General features: G+C 39.6%; 1 long non-coding RNA gene across 1 annotated transcript in view; it reads left to right on the top strand.

Moving 5' to 3' along the window:
- Nucleotides 1–21925, top strand: part of LOC118008927 — a 112174-nt gene that overhangs the window by 16526 nt on the left and 73723 nt on the right. Inside the window, exon 3 of the long non-coding RNA XR_004678774.1 lies at nt 10574–10751. This is a non-coding gene — a long non-coding RNA (uncharacterized LOC118008927). The remainder of the gene's footprint in view (nt 1–10573; nt 10752–21925) is intronic.

Here is a 21925-nt window from a genome sequence, read left to right as displayed (position 1 = left end):
AATCAAGACGATTTGTTTGATAACATTCTAATTTTTTAGAATCGTGGGCCCACGAGGCAGAGAGAACAATGAAGTGTGGTGCTTGTCATTGGTCTTCTCTTTGTCCATTACTTCCTTTCTATTTCCTCATTTAGCGTGAATGTTAATGTGTAACGTTCAAGCGCGGCCATAATGCTCATTTCCTTTCAGCGGGACTTTCCAGCAAATATACCCACTCTATTGTTCGTAGGAAATGAGCCGAGTGGAGGTGTGCTCTCCTGTGACTTGACATATATCAACAACCCAGGGCATCTGCTTCTTGTCTCCAGCAGCCAGACCTACCGAGTCAACATGCTATCTCTGTCTCTATTTCTGCATTCCTATTAAAGAAGCAAAATTTTACTTTTTAGGGGGCCATTAATTGAATAATTGATAGGTCGTTTTCATTCTTGTGAAAATGGATTGCAGGTATTGTTTAGAATAGGAAACTTTTTTTTTTTTTGAAATGACAGTAACATAGAGGCATTTTAAAGCAATTCCAGAGAGAAGGCACGTGTAGTTGTGTAGAGCCTGCCTGGGAGGTCAGAGGAGGACGTCTAGAAGAATGTAGTCACCAGAGAGGCTCTGCTTGAAGAAATGGCTCACAGGGCTAACAGACAAGGGAGGGGGAAAGAGACACACACACTCCACCCATGTCTAAGGAGGCAGATACCAACTTGTCCTGGGAACCAAGCCAGTCCTGTTTGTATAGAAAAGCACAAATAATTTTTAAGTAAAACAATTTTCTTTTTTTTTAAAATGATTTTTATTTATTTATTTGACAGAGAGACACCGCAAGAGAGGGAACACAAGCAGGGGGAGTGGGAGAGGGAGAACAGGGAGCCCGATGCGGGGCTCCATCCCAGGACCCTGGGATCATGACCTGAGCCGAAGACAGGGGCCTAACGACTGAGCCACCCAGGCGCCCCTAAGTAAAGAAATTTTCTAAGGAGGGATTTTTTTAAGGTAAAATGTTAAGATAGTGAATATTTTAGTGGGATGGTTTCTAAGCACAATTAAGCACAAAGTGATCATAGACTCATCAGTTTATGTCTGTTGTTTATCATAATTATTAACACCCCTTCTCACTCTCAAAAACGCCTGTTTGTGTCATAAATTATATGGTCATGCTAATGCCCATTGAGACCAGCCTTTGGAAATGGGAACTTTATTGAATTGTTAGATCGTTGAATTCCATCTTTGCTGTTAAAGATTTTTCAATCTAAAACAGAAAATTCTAAAAATAGTATTCAGTATGGACAGTAAATACTTCTGTCTTGTGTTAAGGACATACACAGGGGATGGACCTCAAGTTCTCATTTCTGACTTCCTTTCCTGGTAATGCCTGCCCGGATACCTCCAAGAGATTTCACCTCCCTTTAGACAAGTGTCAGGAAAGGAACAGGGGACAAGCCTGTATATGACATATGCGCATAAGTATCTTTGGGGTGCCTGGGTGGCGCATTCGGTTGAGTGTCCCACTGTTGCTTTCGGCTCAGTTTATGTTCTCTCAGGGGCTCAGAGTCTGCTTGGGATTCTCTCTCCCTCGCTCTCTGCCCCTCCCCCCCTCCCCACTCTCTTTCTCTCTCAAATAAATAAATCTTAAAAAATAAATAAAAATAAATATCCTTTCCATGAGCAAGGCAAATAAAACTTAACTCTCCTGCTAAACTTACACAGTGAGGCTGCCGGAAGTTTCCATCTCAGTGGATTAATAAAAACACTGAGAGAGATCTCTGATCGTTGTGATTCAAGCCTAGAACCCAGTGTTGTTAGGAACTGCAGGGGGGGATTGTTGTCTCTCTGTGGCTGGTGCAAGGCTGATGAGATACCCTTGCAAATACTCATGCTGCCGGCCACCTAATCACAGCATGAGATAGAATTCTTTCCTTGCAGCCTCGGTCCGCTTCGAGATCCCCAGAGGACCGCTGGTCCCTGGAAGGCTCTCGCACAGCCCCGCGTGATGATCACACATGCAGTTCAACAAGTCCGCCAGTAGGGGGAGGCCACCGGCTCGGGCTCCGGCTCGGGCTCGGGCTCGGGCTCCGGCAGGCGGCCGGGTTGCGGGCCGTTTCCCGCTAGCTCGCTGGCCTCTAGCGGTAACACGCCTCCTGAGTGAGCCCGGCCGACACAGCAGATGGGCCGTGAGATCCACAGACATCAGGCCTCTTCGTTAGCGTTTTAGAATGAATGCCAAACCTGCGGGCCTACTAAGCGCCAGGTAGTAGGTCGTGCCCCGGCCCCGGCTCTCAGGAACCCTCCGGGGAAGGGACCGATCACACCATTGTGTAGATAAGAAAACTGACCTTCCGGGAGCCTAAGTGCTGGGTGGTTAAGAGTCAGAGGCAGGATTTGAAACTCGAATCCCGGAGCACTCAGGCTGCTGTGCTTTGTCTTGTTTGTTTGTTTGTCTTTTTAAAACTGTGCTCTCCCATTTCTTGAGTCCAGGCAGATAAACATTTTCTGGCTCCAACTGAGCCCTAGAGGCAATCGATGAAGGAGCCTTCAGAAGCCTGGGGCCCTCCTGCCTCACGTGAATTGTCTCTGACCTTCCTGACCAAGTGCGTACTGGGAGGCCACAGGGCAGAGTGGAAAAACAAAAAAAAAACAAAACAAAAAAAGAACCGGCTTTAACCCAGGATCGCAGGGCTTTCGACCCTCGCTCTACCACTGCGCAGTAAATACTTTATATGCTGCTGTGTTCTAGGCTCTGGAATTACAGTTTTGTACACGAGAGAGAGAAAGAATTTTCGTGGTCAGATTTTTTATGCTGGCTGCTCCTAGGTTTGTCATCTCTGAGATAGGGGTGGGTGTACCCCTAACCATTTGTGGAAGGCCAATGTTTAAAGTTATTCAACATACTAGGGAAATCAGGGTATGTTGTAATTGAGGGCACATGATGACAACGGTGACCCAGGGTAAGGAAGGTTTCGCAAGCCGAGGACAATCCGACTTGGTCCGACGTTTTGAGAACCCTCTTTTGGCTGGCTGGCTGCAGAAATAAGGTTGTGCATTATCCCATATTTCAAGTAACCAAGTCCTGAATTCTTTTTGTGACATCAAAGGAATGAGCTGCCTCTTGCTCCATTTTGTTGAAACTGAATGTCTGTGTCCCCTCAAAATTCGTATGTTGAAATCCCTCCCCCTTCCCTGGTGTTGTGGCATTAGGAGGCGGGGTCTTGGGAGGTGAGTAGGTCATGAGAGCAGAGCCCTCATGAGTGGGATTAATGCCCTTGTAAGAGAGGTCCTGGAGAGCTCCCTCACCCTCTCTGCCATGTGAGTTACAGCAGAAATATGTCATCTCTGAACTGGGAAGGGGACGTCACTGGACATGGAATCTGCTGGTGCCTTGATCTCGGACTTCCCAGCTTCCAGAACTCTGAGAAGTAAATTTCTGTTGTTTATAAGCCACCCAGTCTTTGCTAAGAACTTTTTCTTTCCTTTTCCTAAAAAATGATGGAGAACACTGGCTTAGGAAACTGAAGAATCATAGGATATTACAGCGTGAGAAAAAGTTAAAGATATTCTAGAAAATTTACAGATTGGAACACAGGTAGGATTATGTGTCTTGTCCAGGGTTATTCTTTAATTCATTCATTCAATGAATATTGATTGTGTGTCCATCATGTGCTAGGTACTGCAAAGAGAAGCAAGTGCAAAGGCCCTGAGGTGGACTCACACTCAAAGGAAATGGATAGAGGGAGGAAAGAGTGGCAGGGAATGTGATCTGACAATAGCAAGGGAAGAGTCACATCACACAGGCCCTGGTGGACATGGTAACAATTCTGGGCTTTTAGGCTCGGCAGGATTTTGAGTAGAAAAGTAACATGATTTATTTATGTTTGAAAAGGGGATGACTCCCAAATCAAGGTCAGCCAGAACCTAGGTGTCTTTAAGGTGGAGCCTACAGGTCCTCCCATTATACCATGCAGCTCTGTATACTTGCAGTTGAACTTAAAGAACTGATCTTGGAAAATTTTAGGAAATCTCTATATTTACATATTGTATTACCAAGATGGCTACTTTCAACCAGAGTTTGGTAAACACAAATAATAAAAATTATGCTCACACCTTCTCTTTTTCTTATTTCCCTGAAAGAAATATAGCAACATTTGGAATTTTTAATTAAAAAAATTTTTTATTCAAGCATAATTAACATAGTTTTATATTAGTTTTAGGTATACAACATAAAAATTCAATTCTATACATTAGTGCTCATCATAAGTGTACTCTTAATCCCCTTCACCTATTTCCTCAGTCCCCCTATCCCCCCGCCTCTGGTAGCCGTCGGTTTGTTCTCTGTATTTATGGGTATGTCTTTTTGTTTGTCTCTTTTTTTCTTTGGTTTGTTTCTTAAATTCCACATATGGGTGAAATCATATGGCATTTGTCTTTCTCTGATTTATTTCACTTAGTATTATACTCTCTAGATCCATCCATGTTGTTGCAAATGGCAAGATTTCATTCTTTTTTATGGCTGAGTAATATTCCTTTGTATATATAGACTACATCTTCTTTATCCGTTCATCTATTGAGGGACACTTGGGTTGCTTCCATACCTTGACTATTGCAGATAATGCTGCAATAAATATAGGGGTGCATGGATCTTTTAAAATTAGTGTTTTCATTTCCTTTGGGTAAATACCCAGTAGTGGAATTAGTGAAATAGTGGATCATATGGTAATTCTAGATACGTCTCCTTTGGCAAGGGAAACAAAAGCAAAATTAAACTTCTGGGACATTTCGATTTTCTTAAACATTTCTTCACCAGGAACTTCATGATAAAAAAAAAACAAAAAACAAACTTACAGAAAGTAAAACAATGTACCTCCTGCTGAGAAATCAGTCCTCCCCTTAGTTGAGACTGAAATGAATGGAAGAAGAAGCTGCCCTCTGAGACCATTTTGTCATTTCTCAGCCCACCCACCCCTTGTGGTTCTGCACACCACTGGTCAAGCTGTGTTTATTTCCAGCTGGAAGATATCAATTTATACTCTCCTCTGTAGGATTTAAACAAACAGGTGTTTAAGCAATTTTGAAAGATGCAAAAGTTAGAAGGAGTCTACACTTGTGACGAAAGAAGTTTGGTACAGTTCCTTAAAGATGAGGTTATCATTTTAATCCTTTTCATCCCTTACTTGATTTGGTCAGTGGTTTTTTTAATTGAAGGCAGTACATTTTATCAAGTTGTGCTAAATCCATATTGCATTATTGTAACTGGAGTATCATTTTCAGACTTTCTCTGTGGTAATACTGACAATATCTGCTATGGATTGAGAATCTCTTTGGAGCTAGACCCCTTGTGTACACTACCCACAAGGTGCATGTTTTATACCCATTTTACAGGAAACTGAGGCTCCCAGAGAATTAATTCACATCTACTGAGTCAGCAAGTAGTAGAGCCAATATTTGAACCCTGTCTGGCTTCATTGCTGGCTAGCTTTTTGTCTATGCCATGTTATGCCACAATTAATGGAGAATTTACGTTAATCAGGGTGATTGAAAGGAGTTAAGATATCAGATGTGCCTTCAGGTTCTGCTGCTTTTTTTTTTTTTTTTAAGTAGGCTCCAGGCCCAGCGTGGAGCCCAATGTGGGGCTTGAACTCAAGACTCTGAGATCCAGACCTGAGCTAAGATCAAGAGTCAGATGCTTAACCAACTGAGCCACCCAGGCGCCCCTCTGCTGCTTTTAAATACTTGTTTTAGAGTAAAGGAATCACAAAATCTGGGTTGGGAGAGATGATAGAGGTCATTTAGTCCAAATTCCCCATTGATTCCTATAAAAGGCCTGTGAAGTGATATCTTCCCCCAGCTGTGTTTGTGCTTCTCTAGTGATATGAAACTCCTAAGGCCACGTTTCCATCGTTGGGCTATTTTGAAAATGATGAAGTATTTCCTTACACTGAGTCGCCATCAGTCTCCCTGTCAGCCTTTGCAGCATGCAGAACAGAGCCACCATGTGTGGGAGGGCAATGTTCATGTTCCCATTTGGACTTCTCTACTAGATCACTTGTTTACTGGATTTTTCTCAGATGATACAGTTTGAGGTCGGGTTTCCATCCTGCTTCAATTCTTCTGCACACATTTGAGTTGACCTCTATCCCTTATAATGCGGGAGATCCAGGGCCCAAGACCATTTCCTTGCTGGGATCAGACCACGTGTCTGCCCTCTTACAAGGTCATATTGCTGTTGACACATGCTGAGATTACCACTGACTCAAACCCAGCCATCTATTTTCGCCACATTACCGCTCATAAAACACATCTTCCTTGTCCTACACTAGTTCAGTTTTTATCCTACTGGCCAGAATTTATCTTGATTTGGTTTCTTTCATTACTTGGTCCGTGGCCCAACATTATCAGGGTATTTTGAATTCCAGTTCCAACACAAACAAACCCTACTTAAAAGAAAACCATCTTGTTTCACAAATTTTATACCTTTTGCATGATGTCACTTATTTTCATTATACAAATCATGTTTTGTAGCACAGATGGAAAATTGTGTATGGATTGTTTTTTAAAGTTGAAATGCCTGACCATCTCCATGTACTTCAGTGAGTGGACTGCACGTAGGGGTCTGGTAGATGCTCAGATCCACCTGAGCAGTTTGGCGCCTAGCCTGCAGCAAAACGTTGAGTGGAGAACTTGGGATCTCAAAAGAGATGTGAATTTCTTAAAAGCCTTGCCAATGTCCCACCCCATTGTGAGGTTTCTCTATCTTTTCAACTATTTGGAACAAGGATGGAAATGGAGCTTTGTCAATCTGTGACGCAAAATGGTAAAGTTCTTCTAGTAGCTGAATTTTGACTTTATATCAAGAGAGAAATCCTTAAAAGGTAGAATGAGAATAGATAACAAACATTACCTATAACTGAGGTTTAACCATTGACAAATGTAGCCGTTACCAAGGCCGTAGGGCAGGCAAGTGGTCATGACCTTAGGTCCAATTGATTTTTCCAAAATCTGGAAGAGACATTCATAATACCTTTATTTTTTACTCTTGAAGGGAATGTATCACAAAAAAAATCTCATATAAGGAGATATTTTCTTTTCTGCATGATTTATTATTGTCAGCAACATTTTAGATAGACAAGTCTAGAATAAAAGTGCAAAAAATGACACATTACCATTTTGTTATCTAGACATTGATTTCAAAACTTTTTGAAAATATCATAAAATTCAAAATTTCTCAGGAGAAAAAATAAAAAGGAAATTTGGTGGTGACTATAATTTGAGTTAAGATAAAGATAAAAATTATAGGTTGAAAGGACTGACAACCTGTAGTAACTTAGGTCTAGAAAGTGAAATATTCTTGGCAAAAGTCACAGAATTAAAACAATCCTCAAGCTTATCCATTACATTTGTGGTGGATTTTTGAGCATTCCAAAAGTGACTCTATTGTGAGCTACAAAGAAATATATATTTCTATCATTTTATTTCTACATTATTAGTATTGTTTTTTATTATAGCTTTGTAGTAAATATTCTTGTGAACTAATATTATTTGTTGATGGAAGTCCCTCCACTATTCCTTTTTTTTTGAAATCTAGTTAGTTATTCTTGTTTATTTTCCAGATGAAATTTGTAATTATTTTTATGAAATTCCAAAAAAATTCCTTAGTAGGAAATTGAGAATATCATTGAACATATACATTTTAATAATTTTAATCTGAAAGACTTGACAACTCTACCATATATCTTCCCATCAAATTAAATTGGATTTGTTTACAATTATTTTTAGTTTATTTAATGTGCTTTGGTAAAGTCTTGAAGTTTGCTTCAAAAAAATAACTATACTCTTCTGTTGGGCTCATTGCTTTGTAAGGTCTTGTTTCTATTACAAAAACTATCTTTTGCTTTATGTTTTCTGAGTTTTGTTGGCATATACAAAAGCACTTGATGTCTTTACTAGGTGATCACCTTTATAAGTTCCTATTATAATTTTCTTGTTAATTCTCTGGGGTTTTGTAGGCAGGCAATCTACTGGTAATCAAAATTTGATTTCTTCTTTAATCATGGTTCATAATCTCTTATCTGCAATTCACTTTGAAAATGGCAAGCTTGTAAGTTTGGAACTAAAGTCTGACTGACAGGGATGTGAGACAGCTTGTAGTCTCTATGATTACATTTCCTATTAATATTCATACATTTTATTATGGAAATATTGTTGATTATAGAAATCTGCATCCGCTTCTGTTATTACATGATACGTAGTAAATTCACTTTTCTAAAATATGAAAACTTCTAAATTCTGGAACACAACCAACCCCAGAGTCAAAAAAAAATGTGGACTATATTTAGATCTCTTTTTCTTTTACTTTTCTTATTGAGGTGGCTGGTGTTTTCAGTGTTGAGTAAGGGATAACTTGTATTTTTTATTGTTTTTGACTTTAATGAAAATATAATGATCTAGTATCTTAGAACTGAGTGTGATAATGGCTAAAATCAAGATAGGCTTTCTTTATTGTAATGGAAAAAATATCTTAAGTTAGTTTGCTAAAAGAGATGGACTTTTTCCTTCAAATGTATATTTTGTATTTATTGAGATGATTATATTAAGACTAGCATATGCCTTTGCTAGTCCACTGGTCCAAAGAAGATAAGGGACATGGGAGCAGAGCTTCTATCGCTGAGGCTAGCCTAGATGAGCCAACTTCTAGCTCTCCCACTGACACACAAACAAAGCTTATTACTGCATGCTGCTGAGATTTTATAATGGTCTGTTATTCAGCATTATTGTAGCAGTGGTTGGCTGATGCAAACATATTATTGGCTAATTATATTGATTGAATTTCTGGGATGAAACTATCTTCCATTCTTGAAATAAACCTGAAATTCCTGAAATAATAAATGTTTATTATTATTTTAACCTAAGTCTGAATTCTATCTGCTTAATTGTTCATTTAGAACTTGTGTCTGCTTTCATTTGTTATATTGGTCTATTTTATTTTTCTCAGATTAGGATATTAAGGTTATCATAAAATGTGTTGGGATATCCCCCCATCCCCAAACCCCAATAAACAATAGTGTATTCCAAATGCTGATCCATAGAAAAGTTCTCATAAGTCCCTGGTATAAGAAAAATAAGAAAAATATAATGGGTTTAAAAATCTAATTTGATTTAATTTAAAGGATAGTCCTTAATCCTGAGATTATGTATTTCTTATGTTCTCAGTGTTAGAGTTTTTTTAATTGAAGTATAGTTGACATACAATGTTATATTATCAATTCTAGAATTTTTATTCTCTTACAAAATGATCATGATGATAAGTGGTAATAAAAAAGCATGTTTCTGCTACAAAAAATGGAAACCTGGTAATTCCATGTTGGCCTCTCCAACTTTTCCTTTAGCTTTCATGTTTTGTGAAATCCAAAAGTTTGAAAACTATTGTCTAGAACAACTTACACAGCGTGTGGTAACTATGAACTTGTTTGTGTCCTGGGAATTGGATTTTTCTGAAGTAGTGTAAAACAGTGTTTAAGGACATGGGTTTTGAGCCGTGTGATGTCTAGCAGTTACGAGTCTATTCCAAGAATCATTTGCCTCACTTGTAGAATAGGGCTAATAAGTGGGTTTCTCATAGGTCTGCTGTGTGGTAAATATGTTACAAGGTGCTTAGCATAATGTTATGCATATAGTAAGTACGTTAGCTATTTACATTACTAATATTTTGACATTTTCCTCTTCATTAAATATATTTTGTCCTTAAAAGGTTTTCTGTTCTTGATTACCTTAAAACATGTTTTAATTGAAATATAACACATATATTGAGAAGTATATAAATCAGAGCATATCACTTGATGAATTAAAGCAAACTGAACATACCCATGTAACCACCTAGGCCAAGACATAGAATATCACCAGCATTTCAAGAACCTCCCTATAGAGATACACACAGCAATGAAAGTTAACCATTCTCCCCAAAGGTAATCAGTATTCTGATTACTAACACCACAGATTATTTTGCCTGTTTTTGAGGTTCTTGTATATGGAACCATTTAGTATACATTCTTTTTTTTTTTTTGTGTGGAGTCCTTTGCCTAGCATTGTATTTTTGAGATTCAAGTGTGTTGCTATATGCAGCTGTAGACTTTTCAGGTTTATTGCTGTCTAGTATCCAATTGTATGCAGAAAACATGATTTATTTATTCATTCCGATGTTGATGGACACTTAGTTTGTTTCCAATTTCATGATCAGTACCATCAAGTTATAATTCTTTTATCAGTCTTTCAGAGAACCAACTCTTGGATTTATTAATATACAGTTTAGTTAGTCTGCTGGCTTTAGGCTAACCAATCCAAATCTGCTCTTATCTTTGTTAATTTATTTCTCCCTGCAATTCTTCCCACTGAACTTGAGCTGAATAGCTTGTTCACGGACTTTGATTTAGTAGGGATGTTTTTGCTCAAGTGGACTCTTCCAGGAGGTGAAGTCTAATCCTGTTAGGAAGAAAACTTGGGTATACATTTCTGAACACAATTAGACTGCTTCTAAATATTAGTTTGTGGTGTTGTGAGTTTCCGTCTTTTTCTTTCTTTACTCTCGTTTTCGCAGGGAGTTGGGGGAGGCTCCATAACAGCTGCGGCCAAAGCCCGCGTGAAGCTGGAGGTCTGCTGGTTGACACTACCCTCTCTTTCACCTCCCCATCTCTCCTCCTGTCCATCCATCCATTCTTCCATCCATCTTCCCATCCCGGCATCCATCCGACATTATGTGTGAGAAACACCACAAGGTATGAAAAATTTAGGTGAACAAGGTAGGTATGGACAAGAGGTAGCCACTGAAGGAATTCCACAGGGACTGACAGGACCAAGTTGCATTTTGGAGAGGCAGTTCTGACTGTAATGTGGAGAATGGATTTCCATGAATTGAATTAGTTTAGGAGCAGGTCTTCAGAGGAATGGGTGACCTTTAGGTGCTTACTGCTCAGGGGGGCTGCTGAGAGATGGCAGTGATGCCCACAAAGGAATACTTTTTATTACATAAAGCCTTTACCATGGACCAGACATGGATTTTCACCATGAGAATAAGGAACTATATCCTCAAAAAAAAAAAAAAAAAAAAAAATGAGGTCTCCATTTTTTTTTTTTTTTAAAGATTTTTATTTATTTATTTGAGAGAGAATGAGAGACAGAGAGCACGAGAGGGAAGAGGGTCAGAGGGAGAAGCAGACTCCCTACTGAGCAGGGAGCCCGATGCGGGACTCGATCCCGGGACTCCAGGATCGTGACCTGAGCCGAAGGCAGTCGCTTAACCAACTGAGCCACCCAGGCACCCGAGGTCTCCATTTTTATTAAGTTTCTTATTCTAACCTCTAATAGAAATCATCAGAAATTAATGTCTTTCTAACTAGGTGCAAGTAATAGTTACAAAGTCTTGACATTTTCAGAGTTGCTTTAAGCTGCATCTTAGCATTAAACTGTTTGTTGCCTTTTTCTGGGACATTTTAAATATGAATGTAGCATGCATAGCCTTTTCCAGAATCCCAATTGTCTTTTATAAGGAACACTTTAAAGTCTTTGAGCCATCCTGCTCATCCAAAGCATTAAGGGTTTAAACTAGATAATTTGAGATCAGTCAAAAAAATATATGACTGTTAAGTAACAGAGCTAATTCCACTAAAGCCACCTGGGTAGGTTAATCTCATTACTTTAATTCTATATCATATAACCTAATCTTTAAAAAAAAATTTTAGTAATGAAGACACTGTACATACAATGATTAATCAAAGCCAGAGTACTTGGCAGTGATCTGGGCGGGGGGGGGGGTGGGAATTAGAAGAGGCGTATTTTGTTTTTGTTTTTTTAAAATATTTTATTTATTTATTTGATAGAGAGAGCATGAGCAGGGGGAGCGGCAGGCACAGGGAGAGGGAGAAGCAGACTCCCCACTGAGCAGGGAGCCTGACACGGGGCTCAATCCCAGGATTCTGAGATCTTGACCTGAGCCAAAGGCGGACGTGTTGAGTCACCCAGGTGCCCTGGGGCGTACTTTTGAGTAGACATCCTGCTCGATATGCTGGATAAAGGAGCAACTCATTGTGTAGGCTTCTGAGTCTGCATTGCTATGGCCTCATGCTTACACCCCAACTGGTCTGAAGCAGGGAGGCTGGCTGTGTGCAGCACAAGGTCAAGAAGATGCCAAAAGTGCCATAAAAGAGGAGTTGGTGATTGAGCAAAGCTCTACGTTCGTCCTTACTCATAGGTCTGGTATGGCAGTTGTAGGCCATGGACTGTCACAGGGGCTTGTTTGAAATGAAGTGATAAAAATGGAGGTCTTAGTCCTGTATCACCTTTTCTTTATATAACATTTTCATAGAATTACCCGAAATGCCCTAAGAAGGTTACAATCTGTAAACCCAACTAACCCGTTTACGGTTTGGTGCTGGGGTTTTTTTCTCTACTCTCTGACGCATTTAGTAAAGATGTTAACCTGTGCTTTCCACTTGATTTAGAAGTGATTTAGAGTGGTGGTCCCTGCCTGGAAAGGTGCATAGAAACTGACCTTGGGGGTGGCAGAGGTAGGAGGGTGGGGTGAGGGCAGAATGGGGAAGTGGGAGGCAGAGGGGCCAGAAGGCAGAAGAGAAATGGTGCACTTAGTTAGATAAATCTACAAAGCTGTTGGAGTTCCTTAGGTGAAGTCTGTTAAAACGAATGAATCATAACATGGTATCTTGTTGAGCTACTATAGTAACCAAAGAAAGTAAGTAAATTCTTAGTGTACTCATCTAATCAGAGTTAAAAATTTTTATCTTTTCTTCAGTATGTAGTTTTAATAAGAATTGTAAGCCAGAGGGCGCCTGGGTGGCTCAGTTGGTTAAGCGACTGCCTTCGGCTCAGGTCATGATCCTGGAGTCCCTGGATCGAGTCCCGCATCGGGCTCCCTGCTCGGCAGGGAGTCTGCTTTGCCCTCTGACCCTATCCCCTCTCATGTGTTCTCTCTCATTCTCTCTCTCTCAAAATAAATAAATAAAATCTTTAAAAAAAAAAAAAAAAAGAATTGTAAGCCAGAGATGAATTGTTCAATGCTTTCCCAGAGTTTATGAAGAAATTATTAAATCAAGATAACAAGTGTCAGCAAATTACAGTTGGAAGCAAGAGGAGAATATTGGAATTCTCAAAATAATTTATCATGCCTCAGCAACGGGATTTTTTTATCCGTATTTCAGGCCACTGTTGATCTAAAAGTGCCAATCGCTTCCAGTAGAGGGGGTCAGAGGGTCAACTCATTTGACTGGGGCTTAAGAAATCCAATTTAAAAACAAAATAAAAAACTCCAGTCGCTGAGGGCCAAATTTCAGAACAGCCCTCCTTTGTATACTTACCATATCTAATTACTGCTTAATTTCTTGGCTAATGGTGTTGGTAGATTTATTGTAAAATCTGCTATAATACTTTAACCCGCTGAAACACATGGCGATTGACTATCGTTCTAGAACAGTAAACGATATTAAACATAAGGATGGTGCAGGCGGCTTTATGTACACGACTCTGTGAATACTGCTTCAATCTGCCTTCTTCAGCTTTTCATGGTTTCAACACAGTCTACATTCATCTAAGCCATTATGTGCCTCAATTCAAAAACCGTATTTAACTCACGATGTGAATATAAGTATGCAACTTGAAAGCCACATAAATAATAGTGTTTATCCATTGCAAGTCTCTATCATGGAATATTGCCAACAGCAGATATTAATTTCTTTCCCTGAAAAATACGCGTTGCCCAAAATGAGGCAGAAAGCTATATTGTCATAGAATAATCCCCAGATTATCAGAGAAACTGTCCTACTTATAATACTTACTTCTCTGGCATTTGTGATACCTTTGACTTCTTAATGCATTTCTAACACTGAATGATGTCTTTGAAGTGCATTTTTGAATATAATAGTCGATAGGAAATCAGCTAGTTGAAATAACCACCTACTGGAAGTGCCCTTCTATATGGCGTCTTGACTCACTGAGGAGAGGATCATAGCTTTGGTATAAACCATGTCCACTCCTGACTTCTGTCATGCCTGGGCGTGCCTGCCAAACTACGTGATGGCTTACTGAGCGAAGTCTCTTTCTACGGGGGCTGAGGAGCCTTCTGGAGAGGTCAGGCAAAGAAGATAGAGCCAGTAAGGAATGGGGTATAACTCTGAATAAGCGCTGACTTTTTTGGTAGAAGAAAAGAAACTACATGCAGGTCCAAACGAGTGGGCGTTTACGCAGAGAGCAGAAACTTAGAAGGCACGAGCAAAACCCAAGCAAAAGGCTCCCCGGTGCCTTAGCAGGAGCAGCCTAGCCCTGATGCTCCCCACTGTGCAGTAAAATGGGCTTCCGGGTCTCTATCAGGGGCCAGTTCCGACTCAGCTTGAGTCTACGGGCTTTCACAGGCTGGGCCACACCCCAGCACAGGTAACCTGCCAGGCCTCCAAACACATAGAAACACACGTTGTTTTTGTACTTCAAGTGAAACACTCAAATTGAAATTGCTAACTTAAAGTCAAGTTGCCCCATCCAGCTGTATATTTAAGGATTACTGCTTCAGCTGATTTGTGGGGTGACCCGATGGGGTGGAGGCCAGCGTTGGGGGTGGTGAAAGAACTCACCCAAGGCAGAACAAAGGAGACAGAAGTTTACTGAAAATGCTGCAAGGGAGTATTGGGCAGGGCAGCGGAGGAGAGACTGTCTGCCAGGAGGTGGCGGGGGTGGGGAGCAGGGTGCTGTAGTAAGAGGGGGAAGTGAGGAGGTATGGGAATGTATGGAATTTTCCTTTCTTGGTACCTGCGCCCGGTTGTAAGCAGCCCAGTGGTCAGCTAGGGCTTATGGCTCTTTTGAGGTGGGTAGCCTAACGGACCTGTTTGCTCTCAGCCCGGTGGTCACCGTGGACCCCTTTACCTTACTCAGTTTTCCATGGCTCAAGCCTGTTGCCTAAATGTGGCCTGTACATGACTTAGTTGACGGTTCGGTGATACTAAAGAAAATCTTTGTTAAAAAGTTCCGACAAGGAAAGCAATGAATATAAAGTGAGTTTTTAAAAAAAAAAAAAAAAAAAAAAAGTTCTGAAAAGAATTTTTTCCAGGGACCCTATCAAGTCCAAAGGGAGAGGCAATTTTCATGACATCTCTGAGTGCATTTTTGGGCTTCGTCTCTAAGGCCAGGACTTATGAAGGATACCCAGATACTATTGTGAGGGGGGTGGGCAGAGTAAGATTGAAAGGGCTGTTTCTCTAAATTCTGAGATTTTAGTGCACTGGCACTTGGCCTGTATAGTTCTTTAACAGAATATGACCGAGATGACCTGCCTTCTTTCCAAGAGAACACTCTGAAACATAGGTATCCCTTCTGTGAGAGGGCACGGAGCACCCGGTGCACACAGTGTTGGCTGGAAGATGCCCCAGGATAGAAAAAACGAGAGGCAGTAGTAGTCAGGGAGACTGGATTTGTTACTGAGTGTAGGTGAGCCACCTACTGCAAGTGTCCAGAAACACTGGTGTGGAGGTGGGGGCTTGGTAAGAGACTGGGAGTCCTATCCTACTACATGAGCACTTGAGGCCAAGAGTCCCTGAACTATGCATTAAAGCTGCGCCTTCGTCCCAGCCATACCTATACGATAAACTGGGAAGGTAAATTTCAGCTAGACATTACAGGAATATAATTATGGTGCTTAGGATCAATGAAGGTGAATTAAAAATAGGAGCTCTTTAGCTTCCTCTTGATATCTTTGGCAAAAACCATTTGGATCGTACTCATTTGAATTTAGGAGTTTTAAGGCAGAAATGTTTCCTTGGGGGTATTTCTTGACTGCCTGTTGTATTTTCAGCACTCGCTGGGTGCCATCGAAGATGCAAGAGAAATATGACCATCCCTGTTCACGGTCAGGTAGGGGAGAGAATACAGGTGCACAAATAACTTAGAAACAAAGTACTAGTGCGAGTTAGGAATATACAGATACTTGGTTGATACTTATAACTAGTACTTGCAAGGAGCCCAAATGGGTAGCCTTGAGGTGAACAACTCCCCCAGGCTAAATTGAAATGAAGAACCAACAGCAGATATGCAGCTCTTATTCAGTCCATCTTCTAAACTCTTATTCTCTCTGCTTGGACTTTATGCTTAACTGTCATTTTCCTGAATCACCATATAAGTGAAGACGTGCTGGGATTACATTATTTACGGCTAACATTGACTCAGCTTCACAAGTACGTGGCCTGTGAACTGCTTACACATTTCTTTATGCTTGTGCCAACTCCCTAATTTCACTGTATTCAAATCCTTGTGATTGGACAAATTCAATTTCTAGACAATCACCTTTATAATATATTTTACCCTATCCTAGTAGCCATTGATTGTAAAAGGCACCATTATTTTATGTACCACTAAGGGATAAAAACTGTCAGTTAAACTGTGCCACTCTGCTTTCTTATTACTTAGAATTTTAAATTGATGTTTATTAAAAGAGCTCTTTAAGCATTATTTACATAGAGAATTTAAGCATATATCCCTCTTGTGCTTATATAAAGAGGAGCATATAAGCCAAATAAATTGCTTGAGATACTCCAAAAACTTCACTTTCAGAGTCCAACTCTTCTGAATCTCTTTCTGACTCAATTGTTGGTATTTTTCACATAATGCCTCCTTTGCACATCAAAAGTACTGGGGATGTATCATTACTTCTTTTAAAACGTTTTATTGAAGAAGCATTGCCTATTACATAAATGAACAGCTGAATGAATGATCCCAGAGCAAATATCCCTTAAACCACTAGCCAGTCAAGAAAGAGAACATTGTTAAGCACCCAAGAAGCACCAGGTACTTCTTCCCAGACACTGTCCCTGCTCCACCACTGCCCATTTCATTAGTTTATCATGATGGATTCACAGTATTTATGTAAATGGAAACATTCAGTATGTATTCCTTCGTTTCTAACTTCCTTTGCTCAGCATTACGTCCTTGTTTTATGTAACATGGTTTTTTCACTTTTATTGCTAAGATTCATTATATGACTATACCTCATTTTATTTTATTTATGCATTCTCCAGTTGATGGATGATTGAATGGTTTCCATTTTATTCCATTACAAATAATGCTGCAGTAAACAGTATGGTTCACATCTCTTGGTACCCATGTGTTTGTATACATTGGCACAGATGTAGGAGTGGAAATGCTGTATATTTTAACACATAATGCCAACAGTTTACAAAATGGATGTATCCATTTACGCTCCCACCAGTAGTTTATGAGAATTCAGCATTTCTTAATATAATAGTCTTTTACAGGCTCCAGAACTTTCTTCCTAGCTGTTGACACCTATTCTGCAAGTTTGGATGCTGGTACCTTCTTGATTTTACCAGGAAGTGTCCAACAGTCAGAATTCCCTTCTTATATGTATTTCACCAACTAACAATGTACTGTGGGAATGTACTTGCTGTTACTACAGTTTGACTCTTGGGATTTCAGTAGACCTGTAAATGCTCATTAAAAGAATCATAAAGTTGTGAAATATGAGCATACTGGTCTAAGTAGTTAGTAGGCATGCACCAGGCACACACACACACACACACACACACACACTGGGGATGGGGTAAAAAGAATATATTGAAGTTAAAGAGTATAAAAGAGTTAAAAGTGGGACAATCTCAGGCTTTTAGCCATAGGAAGTAAAATCCAAATAGAGGAAAAGCTCTGATGTTTTTTTACTTCTCTGAATTTGTTCATGTTCCTCTTTATATATATATTTTTGTACACATAGTATTTTGCCAACTGAATCGGAATCCTGGGTGATTTCATTTTTATTTTAGCTGAAATGAGAGCATAATGTGGAGAGACCTCTCTAGCATAGTAAGTCCTCCCGAAGCTGTGTGTTGGCGTACACGTGCTGAGGAGTGGGGGCTGTGGGGGTGCCAAAGGGTGAAGAGATTAAAATAACTGAAGTGGCCCTCTAAGGGACCTCTAAGGTTCTCTAAGGTCACCCCTCTGCATAATGAAGAGTAATTTAAATAAAGACGGCTCAACAGATGGCAACAGCGCGTATCAAAATGTCTTTATTTGGCACTGATGGAATGAATTTGCTTTTGCCAACCGATTGCTAGTGGCCAATGTTTTTATTCCAAACATATCTGCAGGCACTCTCTCCCCCTCTTCCCCTTCTCATAATTTGAAGTGCTTTTGGTCCTATGGGGCAGATGGTTGGGAAAGGTTCACAAGAGATCTGAGACTTTGAAGGAGGAGATGGCTGAACCTGCAGGATGATCCATTAACAGCTGGAAAAATCGCCAGCATCCAGGGCAGCCATCCAGAGAAGATGTTACGGGAAGAATGGGCATCAGAGGTTCGAAGTCATCTGTGGTTAAAGGTATCTGAAGGAAAACTGGGGAAGCCTAGGGGGTTTGGAAGGATCCTCCCTAAAGGGGTGCAATTCTTTTGCTTGCAAATTAGAAGTAGGATGGAGAGAGCAGTTTCTTTAAGATATGGGTCTACTTCCCCTTTCAATTACTCTGTGCCTTGTTTTCCTGAAGCGATCAATCTACATGAGCAGAAAGAGAATGTCTTTAGTTAACCATGAGGATGTAAGGTGGTATGCCATTGCATGGGCTTCCCGAAGGTAAGGACCATATCCAAAGTTTCTTTTTGTCCTCAGTGTTTTCTACAAATCCTGGCTCATGTGAGGTATTCAATAAATGGGTTCAGAATATACTGTTTTCTTTTCTTTTTTTTTTTTTAAAGATATTATTTATTTGAGAGAGAGAGCACAAGCAAGGGGACCTGCAGAGGGAGAGGGAGAAGCAGGCTCCCCACTGAGCAAGGAGCCCGATGTAGGATTTGATCCCAGGACCCTGGGATCACGACCTGAGCCTAAGGCAGATGCTTAACTGACTGAGCCACCCAGGTGCCCCAGAATATACTGTTTTCAATTGACATTTACAGGCCAGACAACAGGTATGGTATAGAAGCCCTCTTGTTTGAAGTTATTGAGATAGTTGGTTAGCTAATTAAACATTTTTATTAATTCAAGGAATTATAACATTTGGTGTATGTATTCCTTGAATCTTTTATTTAGTTTAGAACAGACTAGTGATTGATCTTTCAATGCAGTTCCAGGGCCTTTTCCTAGGTATGGGCCAATTGGTCTGTTTGTCCCCCTGTGTTGTTACTACATTCTCTTGACTACCATAGCTTTATATGAAGTTTAATCGGGTATGAAAAACCCCTCCCACTTTGTTCTTCAAAATTGACTTGGCTATTTTTGGCTCTTCGACCCTCTACCTAAATTTTAGAATCAGCTTTTCAAGTCCTCTACCACCCCCAACAAGTTTGGAATTTTGATTAGAATTATGCATTAACTATATATAACATCGGAAACAAGCAACATTCTTATGACATTAACTTTTCGTATGACACTTTTTTCTCTCCATTTTTCCTGTCATTTTTGAGGTTTTTCAATAAAAATTTATTATTTTCTCCACAAAGGTCTTAACATTTTGGATGATGCACTCCTAGGAAACTTGTAAATGGTAGCTTTTAAAATACTACCTTTTCTAACTTTTTGTTGCTGGTGTTTATTAAGGCAATTTAAAAAAATACATTTTTATTGAAGTATAATGAAGAAAAGTGCACAATTTATAAGTATATGCCCCAGTGAATTTTCACAAACTGTTTAACTAGCACCTGGATAAATAATATGAACGTTACCAAAATCCCCAAAGCCCACTTTGTGCTCCTTTATACCTCCTACCATCCTTTTATCCAAAGCATAATGACAAACATAACTTCTAAAAGTATAGAGTAACTTTTGCCTCCTTATGAACTTTATATTAATGGAATTATCCAGCAGGTAGGTATTTGTGCCCGACTTTTCAGTCAACATTATGTTTGTGAGCCTTGTCCCCTTTGTTCTGATTGTTGGATAGTGTTCCACGATATGGATATGCCATAATTTATTTATGCATTCTATTATTTATGGACTCTTGGACTATTTCCAGTTTGATCTGATTGTGGTGATTGACTCTATGAACCTTCTTGTACATATCGTTTGGTAACATATGGACACATTTCTGTTGAATATGTACCCAGGAGTGGAATTGCGGGATCACAGGATTTGAGTATGTATAACTATAGTAGATATTACCAAGTGGTTTCCCAAAGTGGTTTGGAAATTGGTGGTACTGATTTATACTTCCACAAGCAGTGGATGAAAGCTCTGTGGTCCGCATCCTCACTAATGCTTATCACTTAACTTTCTGGTGGTATTATATTTCGGCTTTAATTTGCATTTTACTGGTGAATAATAAAGTGCCACTCCTTTTCATAAATTTGCTGGTCATTTGGCTCTCCTCTTAATGTGAAGCATCTGCTTATATCTTTTCTATTAAGCCCGTTTGTCTATGGGTTGCATCATTTTTCTTATTGTGTTGATGGGGATCCTTTACATTATGTTGAATATGACATGGATCATAGAACAGTTTAGTTTTTATTACCTACACCTAGTTATGCTTGTTTTTGTCATCTAGTGTTTTTCTTTAAAGATTTATTTATTTGAGAGAGAGAGCGAGCGAGAGCGAGAGCGAGAGTGAGTGGGTGGAGGGGCAGAGGGAGAGAATCTCCAGCAGATTCTCTGCTGAGCAAGGAGCCAATGCCAGGCTCCATCCCATGACCTTGAGATCCCCACCTGAGCCGAAATCAAGAGTCAGTGGCTTAACTGACTGAGCCACCCAGGTGCCCCTGTCATCTAGTGTTTTAGCTCTCTCTTGTTTATATCCATAAAGTAGTGATCCTGATGTTATAATCATGATTTATATGGCCAGGGTTTTTATATTTTCCCACATGTTTACCAGTTTCTTTGCTCATCTTCCTTTCTTATACTTCATTCCTCCCTTTTGTGTTCAGTCTCTCTTTTCCTGAATTATCTCCTTTAGAAATGAGGGTCTGTTGGTGGAAAGCTCAGATTCATTTATCAAAAAAGGTCTTGTTCTTGATCAATAATTTAGTGGAGTATAAAGATCCATGTTGACAACTTCTTTCAGTTTATGGATAAAATTACTGCCCCCATTCTACTTTTTAATATTGCTTTGAGAAGTCTGTTATCAGTATAATTGTTGTTTTATAAATACTCCTTTATTCCCCTCAAATTGGCTTTTTGATCCTTTGTGAATTTTATGCAATTGCCTAGGTTTGGATTTATTTTGTTATTCATGATCCTTCTGAATCTGATGACTTTTGTCTTTATCACTTTCTGAAAACATTTCACAATATTTCCTCTTCTCAGACCTCCCTGCCCTTTCTTCCTGGAACTTTTCCTGGACCTACCTTGTATTTTCTCATGATCACTTTTATATCTCTTAAGTTCTGTTTTCTATTTTCCAACTTTTTTATTTCTCTCCAGTGGCTTCGTTTTTAATGTCCTTAGATTTATATTCTAGGTCGTGAATCCTCTTGTCAGCCATGGCTAGTCTATTGTTTAATCCAGCCTCTGAATATTTTATCCATTTCTACATTGCTTATTTCTGTAAGTTCTATTTTAAATGTCTAATATTATTATGGTATCTTGGACCATGCTTTGATTTTGATTCATCTCCTATTTCTTTTAAACGTAGATATTTTGTAGTCTTTACCTAACAATTATCTGAACTTTCCTGAGGTCTCCCTCTTCATGATGACTTGTTATGCTTGAGGTTTTTAAATATTGGCTAATGAGTTCATTTTTGACAAGGCTGTATCTGTGGGGCTTTTATGGCCAGGATTGCGAATCGTTCCCTTCAGAGAAGTTTTGCATTTGTCTCTGCTCTCAGTCTCTTGGGTTTTCTAATCCCAGAGCCAGTTTTACCTCCTTATTATTCAGGTTTTCAGATTTCATTTGTTTTCAGTTCCTGTGTCTTTCTCGAATTTTCTTGTGAATTTATTTATGCATTTAAAAGAATGTTGTTAA

This window comes from Mirounga leonina, unplaced genomic scaffold, assembly GCF_011800145.1.
Source record: "Mirounga leonina isolate KUSES-001 unplaced genomic scaffold, KU_Mleo_1.0 Mir_126, whole genome shotgun sequence".
NCBI lineage: Eukaryota > Metazoa > Chordata > Mammalia > Carnivora > Phocidae > Mirounga > Mirounga leonina.
Note: the sequence above shows the minus strand (reverse complement) of the source record. Positions and strands in the feature narration are given on the sequence as shown.